This window comes from Photinus pyralis, unplaced genomic scaffold (genome assembly GCF_008802855.1).
Source record: "Photinus pyralis isolate 1611_PpyrPB1 unplaced genomic scaffold, Ppyr1.3 Ppyr1.4_LG3b, whole genome shotgun sequence".
Lineage (NCBI taxonomy): Eukaryota > Metazoa > Arthropoda > Insecta > Coleoptera > Lampyridae > Photinus > Photinus pyralis.
Window position 1 is genome coordinate 26849793 of NW_022170510.1, and position 11513 is coordinate 26861305.

Sequence of the window (11513 nt, forward strand, 5' to 3'; positions counted from 1 at the left end):
GGTGTAATGTTCATGTATGTACGATGTACGTATGGCGACCAGTAATATTTTTTCAAACTTTGAAAACGCCTGGCAAAGGGTAGGGCCCCACTAAATGATCTGGTTTATTTTTTTTTTCGCTCTTTAAATAATAAATTTAAAGGTGTAAACATTTGAAAATGTCTCAAGAGCATTTTTTGCAAAAAAATTCCTATCTTTAAAAATATATTCTGCTATTCTGTGTTTGGGTATTATTGGAGAAGTATTGGACAAGTTTTCGGCGTGCCTCAAATACCTACCCAAAAATGTTACCAACTTACTCTCCTACCATATTAGCAGTTATTGTGAACGCCTTAGTGCCTTAGTCGTTTATAATACAGTCTCTCATTTCCGGCTAAACCGATTAGAACCTAATTTGGTACACATTCATAGACATAAAAGGAAGAGCCTAAAAATCCTTGGATAGAACGCACATGTGTGCGGGTACTATCTGTGCTAGCCACAGCAAACTTTTTCTGAACCATGTTACTGTTATTACCGAGGTTAATACATAAGGTATGGGTAAAACGTAGTTACAGTACGCTCTAGTAAAACCGTTTCCTTATTCATCTTATTAAACATCACTCTTTGGTCTAGGTCTATCTTTTACCTACAATTCCCCACCCCCCACCCAAGAAACAAAAGGATTACTACAGAAAGGTTGAAAAATTGGATGTAAAAAAAATTACGCTTCCAAGGTCACACCTAGACGCCAGTCAGTCCTGTACCGTCCATTCGTAAATAGCAAACGCGTTTTTCCCTTCGGAAAAGTCCTCAAAATTCTTGTACAACTGTGGTTTTCCAAAAAAATTAAAAAAACATCTCCGCTGAACTAGGAACCTACGCATTCTTGTGACAATTTCAACTCATGTATTAAAAAATCGCATTAAGCCGCCAGTGCGATTGTCACTTTTGACAGCGGCAAAAGTTACCTGCAACTTTTTTCAGCGACAATATGCACTTGTGGTTTTTTCACTTATTCATTTTCGAACCCAATTATCGCGTTATCGTTTCCCATATTTGATTATTTGATATTGTCAATAATGACTGACTTTTTGGTGGTTTCTTGTTCATTAAATTGTCCTGCGAATTACCACTCGAGCGTTTGTATTTGTAAACCAAGTAAATTTGGGTTGTTGCAATTCAAATCTTGTTGCCTTTTAGCAATTGGGACTTTCGAAAACTGTCAACGCTAAAAATGTGCCACCTCTGGTGGTCGCATTTTTTATTATTGGCGTTTTTCTTTTCTAGTGCTAGGGCAACAGATTCATTACCTAAACACCCAAAATTTACTCCTTCCTTTACTCCTAGGTAATTACAAACCTTCGTGTGCAATTTATAAGTGAAAAAAACATAAAATATTTCAAAAGACAAATGAACTCAAATCTCACCACATTAAAGGTGTGGTGAAGATTTGGAGTTTCATTTTCTTTTTGGTACTTAAGAATATACCACATTAACAGGTATGGATCGTCATCAATCTCCAATTTTAAAAAATGGGTCATTTAACCCCGCTACTTCTCAGCCAGATCTGCCTATTCTGTGTTTGTGTATTTATTGGCGATATTGGTCAAGTTTTCAGCGTGCGTAAATTTCCACTCCATCGTAAAGATTTAATGTGATTCGTAACATCAATAGAATGTCACAGTAAGAGGAAGAATACTTTGCTGAAGTGATTCGAGAAGTGTCGAGGACTTTTCGTGCAAGAAAATATGAAGATACTTCGCTTGTTTCATAACCTGGAGGCGGGAACCCACGGACACGAGGCTCATTATTTTTCGTTGTCGCTTTCCCGATCCTTTCCTATTCTTATTGAATGAGCTAACGTAAAACTACTAAAACTAATAATAGCGATTAATGATTGTCCGGATAGTTATCAGAAGCTGGGCTTTTCAAGTAACGCGCTATTTGGAACCGTTGAGTTATGAATATGTTATTCAACGTTTTGGAACCAATCTTAGCTCAAGTTTGACTTCATGACAGCCAGACAGCAAAACAATTAACTATGACTAACATTAAGTATAGAAATAGAGGCATATTGTAAGCGCATAATTCAATGGTCGTAGATAAAGTATCTAAAAATGGATGGAGCTGCTATAATTAAACACATTTATATTTTAGAAAGCAGCGACATCCATACGGATACGGACCTGGGACATCTATACGGCCCTGCTTGTCATAATATGGTACGGTACCAAATTAACCATTAAAATTAATATTAAAAAAAAATAATGATACAAATTAATATTTATAAGTTAAATTAAACTAATTAATCTCAATAGCATCAGTATTATTAGTTTAAAGATTTCCTTGGAATTATACATTGTAATATGAGATATTGGAGTGGCAGAGCTTGCAATTAGGCTTGATATTCAGTGAAAACGTTAATTAGTAAAGGTACAAACTTGTGTAGGTAACTGTCAATATAATTAATGATGATACCTCAATCGAAGTACTTGATCTACAATCAGATGGACGCGCTAGTTCAATCTAGCCACATTCCAACATAAGGAATTGTAGAAATGGGCAGATACACGACGCGCAAAAGAAAAAAAATTATCAAAACGAACAAAAAAAACATTATATTGTAAATGAACTCTACGAACAATCGAAAATACCTACCTATTTCAAACGTAAATGCGTTGAAATCTCTTTTACGTAAGTTTCAAAGTTATACACTTGAACTGTCATGATGAGATAATTATCACATGCGTCTAATGTGTAATAAACTTCCGATATTATTATATTTTAAACCATACCGACGAAGAAATGTTGCAAGTTTAGAATACGTAACTTACTTACGAAAAATAGTTTCGAAAGTGAGACAAACCACTACACCGTTTTTAGGTAAATATACAGTTCAAACATATTTAGGATACTTGTATAAAAAGAGGAGCTTATCACAACCAACCATCAGATACAGCACTTGAAATTAGCTTAATTTAACTAGGTATTACACTGAACCATCACAACACATAGAATTCTTTTACTGAAATTAGGTACGTACGACATAATTGTTTATTTACTTACTTTAAGTTTTATCCGATCAAATCGATCACTTGTAGCACGGTCAATAACTAAAAAAGGGGATAAAAGAGGAACGAATAATGCCCCTAACTATGGATATCTTTTATATTTTTATATACGAAGGTGCCACACTCCCACCCCCACGACAAACGCTGGGTCTCTACACTTTGGCAGCATACTAATGCCAATAGGAGGAATTCATCTAAAATAGTTTTAAGTTGGTGACAGTTCCGGTATACTGATTTGTTTTGGAAATTCTGCACATTCTGACTTACAACAAAAAGTTCCCCTTTCTAAAGACTAATTTCGCTGACACATTTTCGCGGATCTATCTTACAAGTTTAAGGCCGTTTACGGTATGTTATCAATTACGCATTGTCTTATTGTTACTTTGAATAACCATTTTTAGGCTGCTTCTACCTCTTTACTTGTTACTTTGGATTTACTCATTGCTTCCTGATAATCTATCCGATTGTGCTGTTCAAAACGATATTTCTAAGTGGAAACGTTGAATTTTGGATTGCATTAAACCACCATCATTAGTGACATCAAATATTGAATATATTTCTTTCCCTATAAGTGTTGCATTCCTTTTAGTGTAGCAAGACGAGAACAAGGATCTCTTAGTCCGCCTTGTTTATCCTTTTAGTAAGTATTTCTCATCTCTCTCTTAACATTTATTGAATACTAAGTGGCGCCTATCCGGATTACTTTTATTGTTTCTTTTTTTGGCTTATTTGTGCTTGTATATAAGAACCCCACATATTCACCCCGACCCACCTCTACTTTGCTTGAGCTTACCGTGTAAGGTAATTTTGTCGCGTTTGGCCAAAGTGAACGTAACAAGCTCATCAACTGAATAAAATAATCTGAACAAATCGTGGTCAAATTGTCAATAAACTCGATCAGGGCATCGAAGGACAAACTCGTGGTCTTAAAGAATTATTGAGTTCCAACACAAAATCGAGGTTCAGGTATTCTTTAATGACTACTAAACGAGTCGTTTGTATTGTTACGAAGTTAATCCACGTTTAAGAAGTTACTTTTAAATTTTAGATAAAACTTGATGGATTGTTCCTTAATTTAATATTTCGGTTAGTCTTCCCTTCAGGAAGGCGGCTTTTAGCTTGCGCGGTTGGAGTGTTCCCCGTCAGGGTTCATATTCCGTTTCATTTGTTTATTTCATAGACTTTGTACCGTTATCGGTAGTTTTAAGATTGGTTCTTATCAAATTTGTTAAAGCCGAACTTTTAGGGCTTGATGATGGCTTCTTAGCCGAAACATCACGCCTTAGCCTTATTTTTCAACATCAAATTTATTGAATAAATTGAATTTTATGGGGAAGGTTTTAAGTTCTTAAACGTGGATTATCATTGCACCCCATTTCGAGTTAGAGAAGGAAAAATGGATACCCAAAGTTGTTACGAAGTGCCTTTCATCTGTGCCAAAGCGACAGTAAAATAAAAATGCAAATGTAAACCTTTACTGGCGTGCAAGTTGTGGCAGTACTGTCAGTGAACCATGCACGCATAGACCAAAAAAGTTGGAGGGTTCTAACTTTCTATGCGTCAGTATTCGGCTGGCGCCACTACTATTTGCTAATGTAAACTTGTTCTTTGCACGCGAGTAGTAGCATCAGTATTAGTTGACAAGACTACATTTGTGTTTATTTGACCAGTTCTTTGACACTGAGCAAAAAGTGGACTTCGGCACAAATTGTTCAGTTCTTGGAATATTATGAACATGCCTTTGTTTGCGGGACGCACATTCCCATTGACATAAAGACAGGAATTTACGAGAAGATGTATATGAAACCATTGCAAGTAAAGTAAATATCAACGGTTTCCGTGATTCCGATGTAAAAGCTAAAATACGTTCCATAGGAAACGCATATACATTGGAATTAAATAGGAGCTCCTTATACAGCCACAACACGTTGCACTTAAGAAATGAGACTGGCTAGACAAAATAAAATGTCATTATATGTGTAAACTTTGCTAGCGTGAAAGTTCAACTGGAGATAGTAGTGGCGCCAGCAAATCACTGCATATGTAAACTCACTATTTACTGCTTAATTATCAATGAACATGGATCACTTCAACAAAATCTTGCACTTGCAAAGACCTTTAAAAAGACAAGAAAATACAAATACACGTAAAGCAACGCCGCCAATGGAAGAGATCTACTATTAAGAAGTTAAAACCATGTTTGCAAAATACTAACAATTTTAAGCGGCAAATTTAAACTGTCTGTAGTTATTCTGGATTACCCGGTATATAAACATATCAATATTAATTTCCCAATACATTTAGAGATAATACAGACTTTACCGTTAGATGTGCATTTTCACGGCTTGCTTCTCTATTATAACGCGATCGAAATAATTAAATTTTAACCCCTAAACACAAATCAGATTAATTTAATTAAGGATAACGCATCCACTTATTTGGGATTAGCAGCCCACGCATCTACCCATTCATTTTTCTAAAACTATCAAGATATTTAAATCGCGTCATAAAACAAAATCCTTCTAAGCCTGGAAATTAATGTTCTATCCCCTAATTTAATAAAGATAAAATTTAATTACAATTTTCAAGAAAGGAGATTAGCGTTTTGGACGTAATTTAATGTTCCTTCTGCTAAAAGTTAGTTCACAAGATATTTTAAGAGCCCGAAATCGGAAATTTAATTACTGCATTATTTACGCTTTGGTTTGCATAATAAGAAATAACAATGCCTATAGGCATAAAATACCCATTTAGCATTACCGTCACCCTTTTGAAGGTGGAGTGTAGTGTAGTTTTATGCCCATGCTTTAAAAAGGAAACGGCTGAATTCAGCTACGTAATGACCATGGATAAGTTAATTTTATGCAGAATGAGTTTAAAGTTTGTGATCTGGGAACTACCACATTTTTTTTAAATATTTTATTCAGTAGCTGCAGTAAGAACTTGTAGTTATGCAAAATATACCAAAAGAAAATAAAAATATAATACCATTCCTCCTAGGGAGCCTCAAAGGGTTGCTTTTGACACATCGAGACCGCTTTTACATAATTTAGGAAGCACTGAACGCGTAATTTCCCCAAAGATCGCTTAAGATCAATCCTTCGAGAATCACGAATGGCTCTTGGTCTATTCCTAGATCTTTCGAAGGCCTACGATCTGGTAGACAGGAATATTTTATTACTGAATTTATTTAAATACAGATTACAAGATGTCGCTTACAACTGGATTAAGTCCTATTTCCAGAGTAGGCTTCAGAAGGTAGCAGTTCAGCCATAAATCAATCTTTCCTTCTACCCAGATACGATTACCGTAAGGCAGTATAATCGGCCTTTATCATATATCTTTATGTAGAAAGATTTTTCGATTGATGTGTTAGTGGGAACCACGGATACCACCGTGGTGGGAACGGATCGAATCAAGTATATTTTCTCCGAGATTTTCTCACGTAACTATACTATAAACGAATATTGTGGTATTTTTCCTTATTTCGCGTGCTTGTCTCTAAAAATTCTGCAGGTAACAGAAGATTTGTGCCGTAAACTAATTCGGCCGAAGTGATGTCCCTATATCCATTTTTAAAGCACTGCGTAGACCTAACAAAATTAATGTTTTGACCCAGTCCTCATCTTCATAGCAACGAATGCCAGCTTTCGTTTGACGATGAAACCGCTCGACCAATCCATTTGTTGCTGAAGGATGATGTAGTTCTTAGATGTTTGAATCCTAAATATTTTGATAATTCCCGAAATAAGATCTGATTCAAACTGCTTTCCTCTCGGCTTTCCTTCAAATCAAAATTGTGGAACTAGGTATTCTTCTAGTGGTGACACTGTACGTCTAATCTAGTGACTTTATTTCTTTGGCATGGAACACATGCTTTTGTCCATCTCGATATATTATCTTTCTGCATTCCAGGTCATACAAACTTTGAATTTTTTTGTGTTGCCCTAATTCCTGGATCACTGAAAAAAATTGAAGGTCTGTCTACGAAATGAGGGAGTTAAATACAGTTTTATTTGTTTACCTGAAACATCGCAATATAAACAGCTTCCCTGAGCATTTTCGATCGGAATTTGCTTTAAATCTTTATCATCTTTATCATTACTCAAATCCGATTAAATTCTGCATCCGAATTGTGTTCTTCTAGCAATTTTGAATAATCATCACCTGCACATGTCCTGTGACTCTTTTGCGCGGAAGTTAATGTTTTCGTTGAAAAATGTTTTCATTCTGACTATACCTTTGGTTTCAAAACAGATCCAACAGCAAAATCAGAAGCATCAACCATTACACGTAAAGGTGTGCCAGGTATTGGATGGGTTAATAGGGTAGCATTACCCAACGCCTTCTTTAAGTTATCAAAGGCTTTCCTTTAAAATTTTGCCGTTTCAACATAATTATTATTGAGGGGGATTTTTGATCATAGCAGAATTTGGGATGAATCTTCTATAAAAGTTCACCATGACTAGAAATCTTCATATTCAACTCTAAATGCTTTAGATGTTCTCGTTTTCCGATGCAATTAAAATATCGTCAATGTATGTGAAACAAAATTAGAATTGTGTAAAGATATCGTCCATAAAACGTTGCAACGTCTGTGCGGCGTGTTTTTGGGACGTCCTCAGGTACTATCGGAATTTGTAAATACCCTTTAAAAATATCTAATGTAGAGAAAATTGTTTTACCAGGCAATCCTTGGGTTTTCCTCGGCTACGGCACAAGGTCATGCCCTGGGTCACCCAGGCTCAGGCCACTCAGACATAAGATCTGGACCTTGGAATTTCCGATTACGATTACGTCATAAGAGAATGACATTGGGATTTACCGAAGGTCGTGACCCTGGAATTTCCCAAGGCCATTGCCCAGGGATTTCCCAAGGTCATGACTGTGGGATTTCCCAAGGTGTAGGTCTTGGATTCTGGACCTAGGTCATGGCTTTGAGTGTGGCATGACCTTGGTCCAGAATCCAAGACCAACACCTTGGGAAATCCCACAGTCATGACCTTGGGAGTGTGGCCTTCTGTGAGATGAGTGCGCACAAAGCAAAACCAAACCGTGTCATAAGTAAATATGCATTTCAAAATTTTACAAAGAAGATAAAAAAGCAAGCAAGCCGGCAAAACAAAAAAAACTTTACTTACATACGTTATCTTAATTCATGTTTGAAAATCCACACTTTTTCAAGTAACTTTAAGAGAAAGATTATAGTGAAGCTGTTAAAACTGGTAGAAATAATATAGCCGCATACTAACTGAAATTAGAACTATCTATATGTGTGTTTGATAAACAAACTTTCCTTTGTAAATAAGTCCCAAATTTCATATGGGTCTTGGCATATTGAAGTCATTGAAATAAATAAGACCTTCTTCAGAGGCACCTCTAAATAGCATTATGGGGGTCACTCTGTAATTGGACGCATGCCTGTTGAGGGCCCAAAACAAGAGATGGATAATAATTGAATTAAATAATTGAATTGAAAAAGACTAAGGAAGGAACTTATGTATTATTAGCTAGAATCCTATTAAGTCCTCAATATGGCGGACGTTCATACGCGCAGTGGCGTACACACATTTAAAATATTTAATTTTGTGGCGTATAATACTGGAATTACATACATTTTACTACAGACTCATTTTTGATCGCATTGTATACAAACATCAAATCAAAACCAGATAATGCTAAATTATAAATTAATTTTACGTTTGCTTCTAGATCGCCGTTATGGACGGCATTAACCCATGCACACGCACTTGTGATGGAAGATCCGGATAGATGACAGGACGACAAAGAAGAGCATTTAGAAGATCCCGTAATTCCGCACATTGTTCCCTTACCATTTGTACGTGGCCACTAACAATTTATCTAACAGAACATCATATGTACTGTGTGCTTCATATTTGTGTAAATATTGTACAGTTAGATTATATATATCAATGTTTTATCAGTGAAAACAGATATTTATTTATTATTAGGTAATTAAAGAAATGGAGATGCTATTGTAAACTTGAATTATGTAGTCATACAAAAAATTGTCAAATTACCCTATTTTAATAATAAAAACCTTGTGGAAATCGACACAAATTTTCAATGAGATGAACACATAAAATAGCTATAATGGAAAAGGTAGTAATATTGTACAAAGAAATAGTTTTTTTGTCCTGAAAAGAGAAGTACCCATAGTAAAGGACAAAATTTTTTTCGTAAGACTGCTGGTGGCGTAACTACAAGCATAACCACACGATAGGAAGATCAAACATTTGTGCCTGAAAACACAAACGCTGAAAGCAAGGTCGTTCAAGGCTCCTTACAGTAATAAGCTCTCTAGGGCACGTAACTCGAGGAGAATTTAATGAACTGCTTGTAATGTAATTACTTCATAATCAGGGTATATATTTGGGGAGTTTTCTGTATAAATGTAGGGGACTTTTAAAATTAAGGACGTAAATGGTTCACAGTGGCGACAGGGGGCTTTTTGTTTGGAGGGGAGCTCAGTAAAACGCCCACGATGGTTACCATTAGATAAAGAGGTTTTTATTCAATGTTATATACGGGGTGGTTCCTACGCGACGCAGCATAGGGATTTCAATGGTATTTCTTTATAAAAAGTCTAAATATGTTCTTTTCAGAGAAAAAATACTGCATCTGTTCATACCAGGGTTCATACAATTACTCATAATTTTCCGTTTTTCAAAACCGTAGAAATCGACAAAATGAAAAGGTTAATTTTAGAATAAATCAGATACGGTATTACCTAAAAAAACAGCGATAACATTTCATTATTTGTCTTTGATGTAGGTATATTAAATGTATACTTGTTTATAAATTAGATAATTATAAAATTGTTTATTATGTATTTAAATGAAGAGAAAGAGGAAATGTTAGTTGTTTTATGTCCGCCAAGTAACGTCTTTATTTAGTGTGAAGTACCTCAATCGGCCGATTCCGAGCAGTGCAATAACGTTCAAAATGCCCGTCAAAACCATCAGGAAAACAACAATACATTTTGGCTGCTGTAGCGGAAAATCCGAACATAAGTTTAAGAACAATTTATTCTTCCTCAAATCAATTTCTTTTTTTTCGATTATATACTGTGGTTCCGGAAGATGATAAACAAATAGTATCTGATGCAGATGCAGCATTTCATTAATCCATCCATAGACGCTTTTTCTTGCGTCGGTCGGTTAGTTGAAACAGAATTAAACATGAAAATCGTTGGACGTCAAACAACGATAAATTAATGCGACGCGCTTGCTTGTAGTTTGTTAAAAGATTCCAAAGCATCACTAATTTATAAAAATGTAATTTTTTATTTTGTGGATTTCTACGGTTTTGAAAAACGGAAAATTATATAAGTAGAGGTTAAAATCTTAGATATTAAAAATAGTTTTTGACAGTTTTACATCCTTTATAATGCCTAATGTGCATTCACAATTTTTACGAAATCATAATAGTAACTGTTTTGGCAAAACATTTTTTTTAGATTTTTAACTTTGACATTTTTTTTTCTGTTTTTTTTTGTAATAAAACCTGGCACAATTTTTATAGGTTGTACGCAGAAAAATAAAGAAAAAAAAGTTCGATACCGTTGCGGCGCTCCAAAATGTTTTTTTCAAATATCCGGCTCGTTATTGTTCGTTTCAGTATGCCTAATATACATATCCAAGATTTGAACAAAATACGTCGAGCCGTTACTTCGCCCAACGTACGCACGTACGAACGTACGCACATACACGCAGATGGAAAAAAACGTTATTCTTTATATGATTAAAATGATCTAAAACGTCGACATTTGATGAAATTTTAATATATCCAAAAACGGTGATCACAATAGCCACCTAACTCGCGCTAGTTAGCTAAAAAGGGATTTCCTATCAAAAATCATGCGATATATCGAATCTTTGACTACACAAGGTCCTCATTTCTCCCATTTGCTGCTGATTTGTCTACAGTCCCAAGTAACTTGAGGTGGTTACAAAATCTCCCGTCAGATAACATTCCGACCTAGCAACAGGTTTTGTTGAAAATACGTAAGAGTATCCTAAACGTTTAAATTCAAAAGATGATTTGCAAGTGATTGAATTTTTTGCAAGTAACTTACGCAAAATGTAGCTACAAACTCGCCTTCGAATTAATCTTATACAATACACGGTCATTAAGTAACTTCAATATTCAAGAGATTTTTCGAATGCGTAATGGTAATTTTGCGTTAAGTCATTACTACCAAACATATGATAGGCCCACTTTCTAGTCTATTTTGTCGGCAACGACTAATAAAAGTTTTTAGGTTAATTAATTTCGAAATAGATTTTAAACATAACACAATCGCATATTATTTTCCGGTAGGTGCTAAAGGTAAGACAAGTACGCAATTGAATTCGACATTTTTGTTTATTTTATAAATACTTTCCACACCAATGAGTCAGTAAATTAGAGGGTGCCCAACCAATCATCTTACGGGGA

General features: G+C 35.2%; 1 protein-coding gene across 4 annotated transcripts in view; it reads left to right on the top strand.

Annotated features, from left to right (window-relative positions):
- The window catches only part of LOC116167354, a 79819-nt gene extending 70724 nt beyond the window's left edge, over window positions 1-9095 (top strand). For 3 of the 4 annotated variants that reach the window (XM_031482701.1, XM_031482702.1, XM_031482703.1), the window contains one exon: window positions 8766-9095. The gene's annotated coding sequence lies outside the window, so the exon portion shown is untranslated. The remainder of the gene's footprint in view (window positions 1-8765) is intronic. The other variant, XM_031482704.1, reaches the window with a different exon arrangement.
- The last annotated feature ends 2418 nt before the right edge of the window (window positions 9096-11513 follow it).